General features: G+C 50.2%; 1 protein-coding gene across 4 annotated transcripts in view; it reads right to left on the bottom strand.

The window, feature by feature from the left end:
- The window catches only part of CHD7 (chromodomain helicase DNA binding protein 7), a 184,731-nt gene extending 172,751 nt beyond the window's left edge, over positions 1–11,980 (bottom strand). For 3 of the 4 annotated variants that reach the window (XM_043879149.1, XM_043879151.1, XM_043879153.1), the window contains exon 1: positions 11,649–11,980. The gene's annotated coding sequence lies outside the window, so the exon portion shown is untranslated. Of the gene's footprint in view, positions 1–10,995; positions 11,297–11,648 lie in introns of those variants that run through there. The other variant, XM_043879150.1, reaches the window with a different exon arrangement.
- Between the last annotated feature and the right edge of the window lie 416 nt (positions 11,981–12,396).

Below are 12,396 nucleotides of genomic sequence, written 5' to 3'. Positions count from 1 at the left end.
AGAATCAGAAATGACTGAAGCAACTTAGCACACGTGTGCACATGCGTGTCTCTTTGTGACCAGATGGACCACCTGGACCACCAGGCTCCTCTGTCCATGAAGTTTCCCAGGCAAGAACACTGGAGTGAGTTGCCACTTCCTCCTCCAGGAGATCTTCCCAACACAGGGATGGAACCTTAATGTCTCTAGAATCTCCTGCACTGGCAAGTGGGTTCTCTACCACTGCGCCACCTGGGAAGTCCATGTGAATGAATACATCTTGGATAAACACTGGAAAGAAATGGCCAGTTCTGTAGCAAGCTGAATGCTCTGTGGTTGGTCACGTTTTGGACTGATAAACAAAAACAGGGTGGAACACTAGTGAGTCTCACAATGAGTGAGTGTCTTTTAGGTGGAAAGTGTTTGCAATTGATAAGATATGACTTGTGAGGAGGAAAAGACGCCCCCCTGACTATTAGCCATTCATGGGCAGCTCTGGGCCTCTTAGTGTGGCTCGGGGAGCCGGGCCTCGAAAGCACAGGTGTGCACGTCTTGATAGACGCTGTTCCAGGCTTTCCGAGGCCAAGGTCACTCCAATGTGACCACCCATCCCAAGCACTTTCTGCAGAGAGGGTCACACCACAGGCTCTTAAACAAACCTGTTCTGATTTGAGTCCCAACTGCACCATGCATTAAACAATCTCTAAATCTCCATTTTGTCACCTACAAAATGGCAATTACTGTTCCCACCTCACCGTTTTGATTAATCCTACTTCTGTCATCAGGGACAACAGTTAATGAAGTACACGGGTTATTGGCAAAATGCAAACTCACATGAAGCCCACGCTCCATACATGGTAGCTATGGAGGTCAAGCTCTTAAAAGTCCACGTGACTCAAGAAGCTTCTACAAGTTTTTAACCCTGCAGTTAAGGACCGAAGAATACGGGGAACTTCCACAGGCCCATGTCTGTCAACTCTTTCCACCCTGCCCCATCTCATTTTCCCTTAGGAGTCACTTTTAAAGGAAAATAAAAAGGAATAAAGTAAAATGAAAGCCATCAATGCACCACCTTGCCAGTCCTGACAGCAGTGGGATACCAAGGAAGCCAACCCCAGAGCCTCACGTTTCCAGGGGCAAGGAACCTTCTCATTTTCTGTTAACAGCAGCTACTCCTGTCCTAGACCCCACCCTGAATCTACTCTCATTTTAGAGTCCTTCTTGTCTCCTTCTTAAGCAAAAGACAGAATCTGGGGCAGCGGAGGGCTAACTCCAATGTTCAGAGGCTCAAGGATCTAGAGTTACAGGTTCTGAGAACACCCTGTGCCTCTCTGGTCTACACTGGGAGGTTCGTCCACGCCAGAGCCGATGGAACGTGCCCACAGCTTTGGAGAACTGCAGGTTTGGGGAAAAGAAGAAATGACGGGGTCTCTGGCGTGACAACCAAGACTCAGCCAGCAGAAGGAATCCCCAAAGCCAGGAAGGGACTGCTCCCTCAAAGGCAGGATCGTCAGCACCTGGGATATCCAAGTCCCCTCTGGGCAGGGGAACAACAACTAGTTCTGTACCTGGACACAGGCACACATCTGTGAAGTCTGATGGCGACTCCTGAGGCAAACCATTCAGCTGGACTCCACAGTGGGCCTCTCATGACTCAGGATTATGGGGACTTTTTAAGTGAAAAAGAAAACCAAGGCACATGGTTTGATAAATTCAACGACCAAGAGTCAGCTACTAGTGACTTCTCAATAAATATGCCATAAGCTATACCGAGTGCCTGAAGCTGAAGCATCTCACGCCATCTTCCGCCCTAACCCTGGCTGGTGGAGACTTATTATTCCCAGTTTCATCATTCACTGAGCTGATCCGTCTGATGGCACAACTCAAGTTCTCGGCCACCACAGAATAAACCTTGCTGGAGAACAACTGCTCTCAGTGTCTTCATGGGATAGGAAGGGTATGATGCTGCAAGGCGTGGAACCCGGTCATCTTGGGAGTCAAGACATCCCAAGATATTAATATACGCTCCCTCGCTCCAAGTATAGTACACACAAAAAGAGCAAGTGTGACCGGAAAACCCTGAGCTGACTGGAGACACAGGATTACAGGGCGTTGCTGGCATCTCTAATGCACTTTTATCTATTAAGGCAGCAGTGGTATAAGCCTGGTGATGGATCACAAATACAGATTCTGGAGACTGGTGAACTTCAAAATCCTCCTCCAGGGACTTCCCTGATGGTCCAGTGGCTAAGTCTCCATGGTCCCAAAATAGGGATCCTGGGTTCGACCATTGGTCAGGGAACTAGATCCCACATGCTGCAACTGAGAGTTCGCAAAAGCTGTAACTAAAGATCCCACGTGTGGCAATGAGGCTCAAAGATCCATGTACTGCAACGAAGACCCAGCATGGCCAAATAAATAAAAATAAATATTATTTTTTAAAAAAATCCTCCTCCAACATACACTAGAGTTATGTGTGCTTCTGGGCAATTTAACCTCTCAGTCCAAGCATCCGAATCTATAAAATGGGGGTAGACATTCCATCTCCTAGAGCAGTGGTCCCCAGCCTTTCTGCACCAGGGACTGGCTCCACAGAGGATAGTTTTTCCATGGGCCTTGGGCAAAGAGTGGGGGTGATGGCTCATCAGTAACGTGGGTGATGGGGAGCAACATATGAAGCTTTGCCAGCTGGCCCACTACTCACTTCCTGCTATGTGGCCCGGCTCCTAACAAGCCAAGGACCAGAGGGGTTGGGGACCCCTGTCCTACTAGAGTTGCTCTAATGAGTAAGCGAAACACTTAGCAACTGCCTATCTGACTGTGTGTGTGCACGCATGCACATGCATGTTCAGTCGCGTCCAACTCTGTGACCCCATGGACTATAGCCCACCAGGCTTCTCTGTCTATGAGATCTCCCAGGCAAGAATACTAGAGTGGGTTGCCACTTGCTCCTCCAGGGGATCTTCTCTACCCAGGAATCGAACTCGTGTCTCCTGCATTGGCAGGAGGATTCTTTACCACTGCACCACCGGGGAAGCCCTACATAATTGGAAATGCTCAAAAATCAACTGATAGTTGTTATGGTGATTAATGATATCTTTAATGCTGATGGGTTATTTCTGCACTATTTCAGTTGATCACACAGCTAACAGAGAAAATAGACAGTTTCCTAATTTAATCAAGATTTTTACATTCTCCAGATGAGTCTGCATGATTTTTCTGACAAGATCAATACACCTGCAACTGGCCAAAGCAAAATCCCAAGCACAAACAAGGTCAAGTATACAAGAATATAAAACACTGTGAGAGAGATGTTTAAAAAAGAAAAGTTCACCTTGAGGATCCAGGCTTAACAGTTACAATCCATTATTAGTCCTATCCATAAATAAAGTAATTTCTAGACCCACACACTTTAAAATACGTCACAACTAAGGCATACGCTGATTGTACACCTGTGTTCCAATTGATTTTATTCTTCACCTAGTGCCAGGACAGGCCTGGCTTGGAAAATAAGGCAGACTTGTAATTCTATAAGAGGCTTCTTGCTACTTGCTGGCTTCGAATCATGGTAGAGGGGATCATTCTTTTTACATGTGTTAAAAAAATATGTACTTTTGCTAATTATGTTTTAAATATCAAAGGACCAACTCTGAAGTGTTTATGGCTTCTTTCAGAAGGACAGAAAGAGAACAAAGTGGATTCTTTAATCATTTAAAGCAGTCTCTAACTTGCCGAAGAAAGAGGGGGAAATTAATTACTGAGGAACGATGCACCCTTTTATCAGATGAACCTCAAATATGGTGTAGAGATCTCTGACGTGTGAGTGGAGGATCCCAGGGAGAGTCCCTCACATGTCAGAACTGCACGCACGTCATCTCCCTGCCTTTCCCTGCACAAAGGCTTGGTGTGGCTACCCAGGCCCCATGCACAGTGGCTGCGGCTCTCTGCCCGCCCCATGCTGAGGACACACAGGCTAAAGCTGGGGTGGGGGTTAGGAGTGGGGATAACATTCCCTTTATTCTTCCACTGGAGGCCACACGGCACAACCCTACATCCAGTGTCATGTACGCACCTGACAAGGCAACGGTTTCTTAAACCAATATACTGTTGATGGGAACAAGCCAGACAATGTATTTTTAAAGGTTTTTTGAAATGTTTGAAACTAACCAGGCGAAGAACTAGGGTTAGAAATAAAAACTGTTGTAGGGTCGCCAGCCAAGTCCACCTGAAGTCAGCATACCCAGCATTTCTATACTATTTCACCACATGCGACCATTACTGCCCCTAAAGTTTAAATGTATCCAAACAATTCCAAAAGACTACTAGAGGAGAGAGCAAAACCTGCAGATGGAGCAGCCCCTACAGCTAAGGCAAGTCCCTGAAAAACCTGCAAAGGACAATCATGCCCACCCCAGAGGAGGCGGGGCAGGCCCTGGTGAAGCTGGGATGGAGTCACAGTGGTACCAAAAGGCTTGTGAGGACCGGCGTCAGGCAGAGCATCTTTGAAATGAACCCCAACCAAAGACAATGAGACCCAGGAAGGATCTCTCTGCACACCAAGACCAAAGCTGGACCTGTAACAAAAATAAACGGGTGACACTGGACTTGCAGGAGACTCGGGTTCGATCCCTGGGTCAGGAAGATCCCCTGGAGAAGGGAACGGCAAACCACTCCAGTATTCTTGCCTAGAAAATCCCATGGACAGAGGAGCCTGGTGGGCTAAATCCATGGGGTCACAAAAGAGTCAGACACAACTTAGAGACTAAACAACAATACCACTACTCTATAAACACACACATCAAATACAAACACTTCCCTCAAAAAAAAAAAAAAAATGTTTCAAGATAAATGTTCAGGCTTTTCATACTTTTTCTCAGAAACTTCAAAACACTTCTGGATTTATCAATTAGTACCTCTTTCCTGGTGGCTCAGATGGTAAAGAATCTGTCTGCAATGCAGGAGGCCCAGGTTCTATCCCAGAGTTGGGAAGATCCCCTGGAGAAGGAAATGGCCTTCTCATTTGCTACCAATCATGCTAGTTTGAGCAAACTCCAGGAGACGGTGAAGAATAGGGAAGCCTGGCAAGCTGCAGTCCATAGGATCGCAAAGACTTATACACGACTGAGTGACTGAACAACAATTTTTTATAATAACTGAGCAAAGTGACTTTTAAGATACATTAAACTAGTTTATACATACTCCCTCCTTCCCCACCCAGAGCAGGTTAAGTGTTCAGACCAAGGATGGTACTTCCCTCCACCAAGTACTGTATTCATTTCTACCACACCCACATGTGGCTGCAACCAGCTCCTAAAATTCAACCAGAGCTAACTATGACACCCACCAGCTACTGCTGGGAGGCCAAGGACCTCATCCCAATACGTAACTAGCAACACAAAGCAGCCACCGGAATGTGGAGACAGAAGAACAAAATGTGGCAAAGTCTGCTTTCTGGAGGGGTTCTCGTCTCTGAATGAGCAAGCAAAGTCCTTTTCAACAGGTAACAAGCAGAGTGCCACAGAGGAGGCAGCAACAAAGCTCCCCTCTCCGTCAGGTCTCCTGGTGGGCTCACTGTATACCTCCATCTTTGGGGGGAAGCTAGCAGACTGTTTTGGAAAGTTTTCGAATGCCACTAGCAATGGAAAGAAGGCTGAGACAGCGGTTTCATGGTCCATTATCGGCCCCCTCAGTCACACGCGATGAGAACCCAGGAACTTCCTCCTCAGACCTGGCCCCACCAGGTGCCCCCCACCTCAGTGAGCAGCATCACCAGCCAGCCAGCCACGCCTGGAACACACCAGAACACCTACCTTCCCTGACCCCTTCCTCTCCCTGAGAACAAATCTATCTTCAAGTCCAATCCAGCGAGCCTCCTAAATGTTTCTCCAACCTCTCCACTTCTCCCTCCCTACGGTCACCAGTCCAGTCCAAACCACTGCTCCTTCACCACCAGGGGGAACATCCTGAGTCTCCCTCCTCTGCCCCACCCGCCAATTCAGCCTTCAAAACACAAGCCTGCTCATGTCAAGCACTGCTTTGCACTCATCGGTGGCTCTGCTGCTTTTTTTTTTAATCCCAAATTCCAGATCCCGTCAGCCCCGCCCAAGCTGGCCTCTGCCTGCCTCTTAGGGTGTCATCTGGCCGTTCTCCGTAGACCTCAGATGTGCTGCCACCCTCCAGGTGAGCCCCCTTCTTCTACCACCACTTGGACGGCAGTGCTGAAGCCACTCCTAAGACGTAACAAGTGTTCTTCCCTCCTCCCGGTATCCAGCACATAGCACCTACGACACTGTGGCAGTTCTATTTCTCTTTCACATGGGTCTCCTATGTCTTCTCGTGTATTATATTCCTAACTCAGGTACAGCCCAGCACCTTGTAGGTAACAGGTACCCAATAAGTACTTGAATCAATGAACAAGAAAACAGATGAAACAGAAAACCGATCACAGTCCCAGCCACCAGCCACTCAAGCCGAGCCTAGCACCTACAGCAGTAGTGAGAGGCAGAAAGGACCATGGAAGACAGCAAGCATCTCTGATGCCACGTGATCACAAGCAAACGGGCCAAGGGACCAGTCAGCCTCCTACTACCCAGTAATCCTCCTTCATTACTGTTCTATGCTATTTTCATTTTTAACAAGGTAAGTTTTTACTTTTTGAAGTAAAAACAAGACAAAACCCTCCAAAAATACTTCACTAAGAAAAACACAATCATGTTTGCAGTCACCTAACATGAGTTAAAAGATATAAGAATCTAATTATGGTAAGGAATACATGCTTCTCAAGAGAAAACAGTAATCAAATCTTGGAATAATTTTTCTGTACCTTTCTCTAGATGCATAATCATACCTCCCCTTACCCGACCCCCCAAAAAACCTCCAAACCACTACACAGTAGAGACAAACACAATATTGTTGATTTAGGAACACCTTTAAGAGCTCTGGTAGCATGGGTTATAGGGTTTTTAAGCCAAAAGGTGCTTCAGAGTCAGATATAAGTAGGAAGAGAGCTAGACCCTTCCAGAACCAGCTCTGTCATCCAGCAAGGACCAACCCAGCATCTCCCTGCAGCAGCGCCCAGCTAGGCGCCAGCAAGACAACCATGACTGAGACTGCCCAGCAGTAACCGGGTGGCCAGCCAGAGGCAGCTCCTTTAATTAATCTCTCTGGGCTTCAGTTTCTTAATCTGTAAAACGAGAAAGTTCGACTAGCTCTGCAAGGTCCTCATGCTCTAAATATCCAAAGATTCACTAATGATCACAAGACGAATTTCTACTTGACAATATCATTGTGCTTTCCTGTTTATTATTTTTATCACACAGGTGTGGTTTCATTTAAGAATTTTAATATACTGATAGAATTTAAATATAAAAGAATGGCAGTAGTGTTTTTAATTACTTTCCCCACTCTTAACTACCACCAAGATCAGCTCTGGGCTTCTGCCATAATTGCAACCCAATCTGAGTAATACCCAAATTAAATCACTACATCTTCATTTTTTTGGTAGAAAAATTAAGTGATCACTTATTCCCAATTTCTTTTATATTTTAACATCATCCATCATCTCTGAATGTCAGTTTCTTTAAAAAAACAAAAAACTAAGAATTATAAAGTTTTCCAGAGAAAAAGGAAAATTTTATCGTTCCAAACCATAACGGTTTGAGAAACCTGGAAAGATACAACACAAAATTCTCAATTTCTAAAAGGGCATAAAAGAATACCCTTTTAAAGATATACAAATGTGTCCTTGTGAATGAAAAAGACAATTAAAGAATCACATAGGACCAGTATGTTCCTAACATCATCCCCAAATGTCCCTTCCTACCTCCAGTTAATTTAGCTATGTGATCTATCCAAGTGCTAGTTTGTTTACATCTAGAAACCATCTGAATACTGGAATTAAATCATTTTATTTCAAAGCTGAAATTTTAAGGGTCATTTTTTGAAGTCAATCATTTTTTAAATGCTCAGCCCTGACTAAGCATGTTTATTCTTGTGATGCCTTATTTATAGTAGATGTTTATAAAATGGCCATGTATGGATAATAAAAGATGAATAACTATTACCTCCAAAGTTGACCTTGAAAGTTAAACGTGGGTATCTGTGCACCTTTAAAAGGCCCTCTCCTGCTAGACAGTGAACCCTCTGAGGGAAAGCATTGCCTTTTATCTGTCTTTTTACACAGTGAAAACTCACTAGTGATTGCTGAATCCAAAGTAACCAAATGAATGCTGACTGTACAACAGGCCAACTTTCTCAAGCACAGGGAATAAAATGCTTTCCATCCAGGTTTGAAATGCCTACTCTAACCTTGGCACTGAGATTGCTCTCACGGGTTACATGGCATGTATACCTAAGCACTCTATTTTCTCATAAATGAAAATGCGTTTTTTTCTTTTGACCTAATGGCTTAAAAAATATACTACAGGTAATACATTACTGACTGCATCTGTATGAAGAAAAACGTGTAACATTTCTTTGATACAGTTTTATACACATACTCCCCATGGTATTAATTTTAACTCTATACTCTGGTGGAAAAGTTCTGGAAATAGTCCTGTAAGCCAAAGTTATTAACAACTAGACCAAGTACAGGAGAATCTATGAAAGTACTGTTTCAAAACCAAGTTACAAGATCTGCTATTTTAAACTCAACTTATATATTCTCAACTTGGAGAAAACTGTTATTTTTTCCTCGAAAGAGGAAAATAATGTTTGAGTTTTTAACTATCACCATCACCTATAAACGACCTCTCTATCCTAACTTCCACCTTAAGACATAGAAAAGGAAGCAATTATTTTAACTGAGTCAAAAATAATTTCACTGATTAAACCAGTATAATTAGAGTTTGGAATTCATATACCAGTCCCTTTATTACTATCATTCTTTTCTTACCAAGAAACACATTTGAATCCTGAAAAACCTAGAATTCACCAAGCTTCAATTTACTGATTTGCGCAGAGGGAGGAAAAAAAAATAGAAAATATCAGCAGACTATAAATAATGAAGTCTAAAGTGCTAGAAAACAATTCTTGAGTGTTATAGTGATGAAATTCACCTGTTACAAGCCTCACAAAAATTCATTACCTCCCTTGATCTGGTTACCAAGTGGGAAGGGAAGATGTCATAATTTCACTATTTGGTGAAACAAGAAAACTTAAGTTTCTAAAATTTGCTGCAAGTCCCTTTCCACTTCCAAATTCTGTTTACTTTGTAACTTTTTTCCACAGTCCAGATTTTTCAGGAAAAAGAAACTTTTCCTGAGCAAATCTGGAAGACATAAAATGTCTCCCACTTACTAGCACCTAGAAAGGCAAACCCAGTCCTGCTCCGTGCCCCAAGCATCTAGCTTTCAGCCTCTTTATTATCATTGTCAATGAATGGGCCCCAGTCAAATGAAAGCTGCCATTTTAGGGTAAAGACTGGAGGGCTTCTGTTGTGCAACAGCAAGACAAAAACACTCCGCGACAGATGTCGCACTCCGGGGGCTGGGAGGAGGGTTCAACTTCGGAGAATCACTGCTCGAGTTATCTCTGAAATAAGAATTACCTACGATCACACGTTGCTACTACCTAAATGGAATTTTAACTGGAATAAATCGGGTTCCCATGCTGCTAAGATCACAGTCACTACGATTTTTATTTCTTTTTTGCCATCGTCAGAATAGATATGTGAGGAAATAAAGAGAAGTTTGTTTGGTTTTGCCTTTTTTTTTTTTTTTAAACTATTTGATTATTACGTTTAGGGAGTACTCCCCCCCTCCCCTTATCGGGAGAGAATTGGGGGGATGGGGGGGGAGAGAGCACACACTCCACCTCTTTGAAAGGTGCTGCCCACTGCAAAGACAGCGTGAATTACAATTTTCTGAAAATAAAAATCAGGGCCTTCACATAATCCTTTAGAAATAAATGAAAATATTTAATACAGCTGCGAAATCAAGCCAAGAGGATGGACACATTTCAAGATGAGTTGTCTAAATCGACGGCGAGGTAATATACAATGGGAAACTAGAAAGTATACTTAGCAAGTGGCGAGCTGGATAGTGTATCTAATTCTAGCAATTCAAAAGCAAAGTCTCCATGTGGATTGCCACTTTTCTTTTGTCCATTGTCTGTTCAGAAGAGGGGGGAAAAAAACTAGTTTAAAATCGAGGCGTGAACAATCTCTAAAAGTGACCTCCGGGAAAACCGGCCGCCCGGTAGCAGAGGCACTCCCCGCCCGGCCGCTCCCCGGGGGCGCTCACAAAGCGGGCGGCCGGCCGGGAGTTCGGGGTGCGCTCCCACGGCGCGGGGCTCCTCGAGGCGCAGCCATCCGGAGAAAGGCGGCTCGGTAATGATGGCTGCTCGGGGCCGGCGGCTCCTTCCCCGGAGCCTCCCGACCGCCCCCCCCCACCCTCGCGCCCGGGATCGCCGCCCTCCCCCCTCCCCCGGGCGGCGCTCGCCCCGCGCCGACGCGGCCGCCCCGCACGGCAGCCCACCCGGTGCCCGCGCCCCTGCACCCCCGGCGAGTCCCGTCCCCGGTGCCGACCAAACAAACAACGCGTCCCCCGCCGCCCTCCTTCCTCTCCCCGCTGACCGCTTGGCCTCCAGCCACTTCGACCGTTCACGCTCCGAGCCGCGGATCTCTGCGGGGTCAGAGCGCACCCGAGCCACCTCAGGGGCACCTAGTGACCTCCCCCCCCGCCGCGGGCGCTGACCCCCGGGAGGCTCAGGGGTGGGGGAGCCGAGTTGCCTCCGGGGGCTTAAAGTCGCTATTATGCAGCCGCCGCCGCCGTTGGCCCGGCCAGCTCGGCAAGGTGGGGTCCCCTCCTCGCCGCGCCGCCCCGCGCCCGCCTCGGCCCCGCTCCCTTTCTTCTCCTCCTCGCGAACTTGGGGAGCCCCGGGAGCCCCCCGGCTCCGGGCTCGCAACTCCGCGCCCGCGGCCGGCACCGGCCGGGCTCGGGACGCCCCCCGCGCCGCGTGTTCGCGCCGCCCCCGCCCCACGCGGCGCCCCGCGCACTTTCCCCGCCGCCGACCCACCTCGCCCGGTGGCCGTCCCCGCGCGGGCCGGCGGCGCCGCCGCGCCGGGAGGGACGCACTTTGTTCGCGCCGGTGCGGCCGCCGCTCCCGGCGAGCGCGGCGTGGTCGGTCCCGGGCGGGGGGCGGGGGTCGCCGTCGTCCCCGAGCCGCCGCCGCTCAGCCGCCCCGCGCCCGCGCGCCCATCGCCCACTCGCACTGGAGTTGCAGCCCAACTTTTCCTCCTTCCTTTTTCTTCCGAATGGAGCCGGCAACTCGTGCTCGGCGCCGGCGGGAGGAAACGCGCTCGCGCTCCCCCGCGCGCAGACACGCTCCCTCCTGTCCCCCGTCCCCCCCCCACGGCCGGCAGCACAACAAAAAGCCATTTACATGCGAGGAAGTGACCCTCGGCCGGACCGCGCGCCCCCGCCGCCGCCAGCCCCGCGGACGCAGGCAAAAGTTGGGGCGCCGGGCGGCGCTCGGGGCGCGGGTTCGGGCCCCGCGGCGGCGGCGCTGCGCTCCTGCGCCCGGCCCCGGCCCCCGCCCGTCCTCGCCCCTCGCCCCGCACACGCCCAACTCCTCGCTCCCAACTCCTCGCGCGGCCCCGGCCCCCGCCCGGAGCGATTTCCTGCCGCTGCCGCCCCTCCCGGAGGCGCCCGGCGAACTCTCGCGCTTACCGGGGCGGGCGGGCGGGCTCCTCCGCCGCCCGGTGCCGAGGGGGGGACAAAACGCAGAGCGGGCTCCGGAGTTGGCTCGGCGGCCGCGGCCAGGGGGCTGGATCCTCGGGCGCGGAGTTGGCCGGGGGCGAACGGGGCTCTGGCGAGTTTCAGGGTCTCCGGGTCCCCAGGCCGCCTCCTCCGCGGCGCTCCTTTGTGTAATTTCACTCGATTCAAGTTTAATCCGATAGTTCCCGAGCACGAGCGCGTCCGCACTACCGCGGCTCAACCCCCGCGCCGCCGCCGCCGCCGCCGCTGCCGCCGCCGCCGCCGCCGCCGCGGCCCCAGCACGCCAGCGCCTGCGCGCGCCCGGCACGCCGCGCGCGCCCGAGGCCGCGGGGCCGCGCCCGCCCGCCGCCGGCTCCCTCCGCGCCGCGCCGCGCCCGCGCGCCGCCACCTGACGTCAGGCGCGCCTGGCATAATTTATGCAAGAATTCGGCCGGGGTGGCGGAGGCCGAGGGAGAGGCCGAGAGAAAGGGGGCGGCGCGGGGCTGCGGGGCCGCGGGCCGCGAGGGCGGGCCGGGCGCCACTTCCCGTCCCCGGGCGGGCGCCGGCGCTGCGGGCGGCTTTCCCCGCGGGCCCGTGCGCGGCCGCCGCGCCGCCCTCCCGGCTCGGCTCCCCGAGCGGTCGCTCCGCGCCGCGCGGCAGCGTCCGGGGCGCGGGCTGGAGACGGTGCCACGTTTCCCCGCGCGGCACCTTCCCGGAGTCC

The sequence above is a fragment of the Cervus elaphus genome, chromosome 21, assembly GCF_910594005.1.
Source record: "Cervus elaphus chromosome 21, mCerEla1.1, whole genome shotgun sequence".
In the NCBI taxonomy this organism is placed as follows: Eukaryota; Metazoa; Chordata; class Mammalia; order Artiodactyla; family Cervidae; genus Cervus; species Cervus elaphus.
The sequence above is the reverse complement of the archived record's forward strand: the minus strand, read 5'-3'. Positions and strand labels throughout refer to the sequence as shown.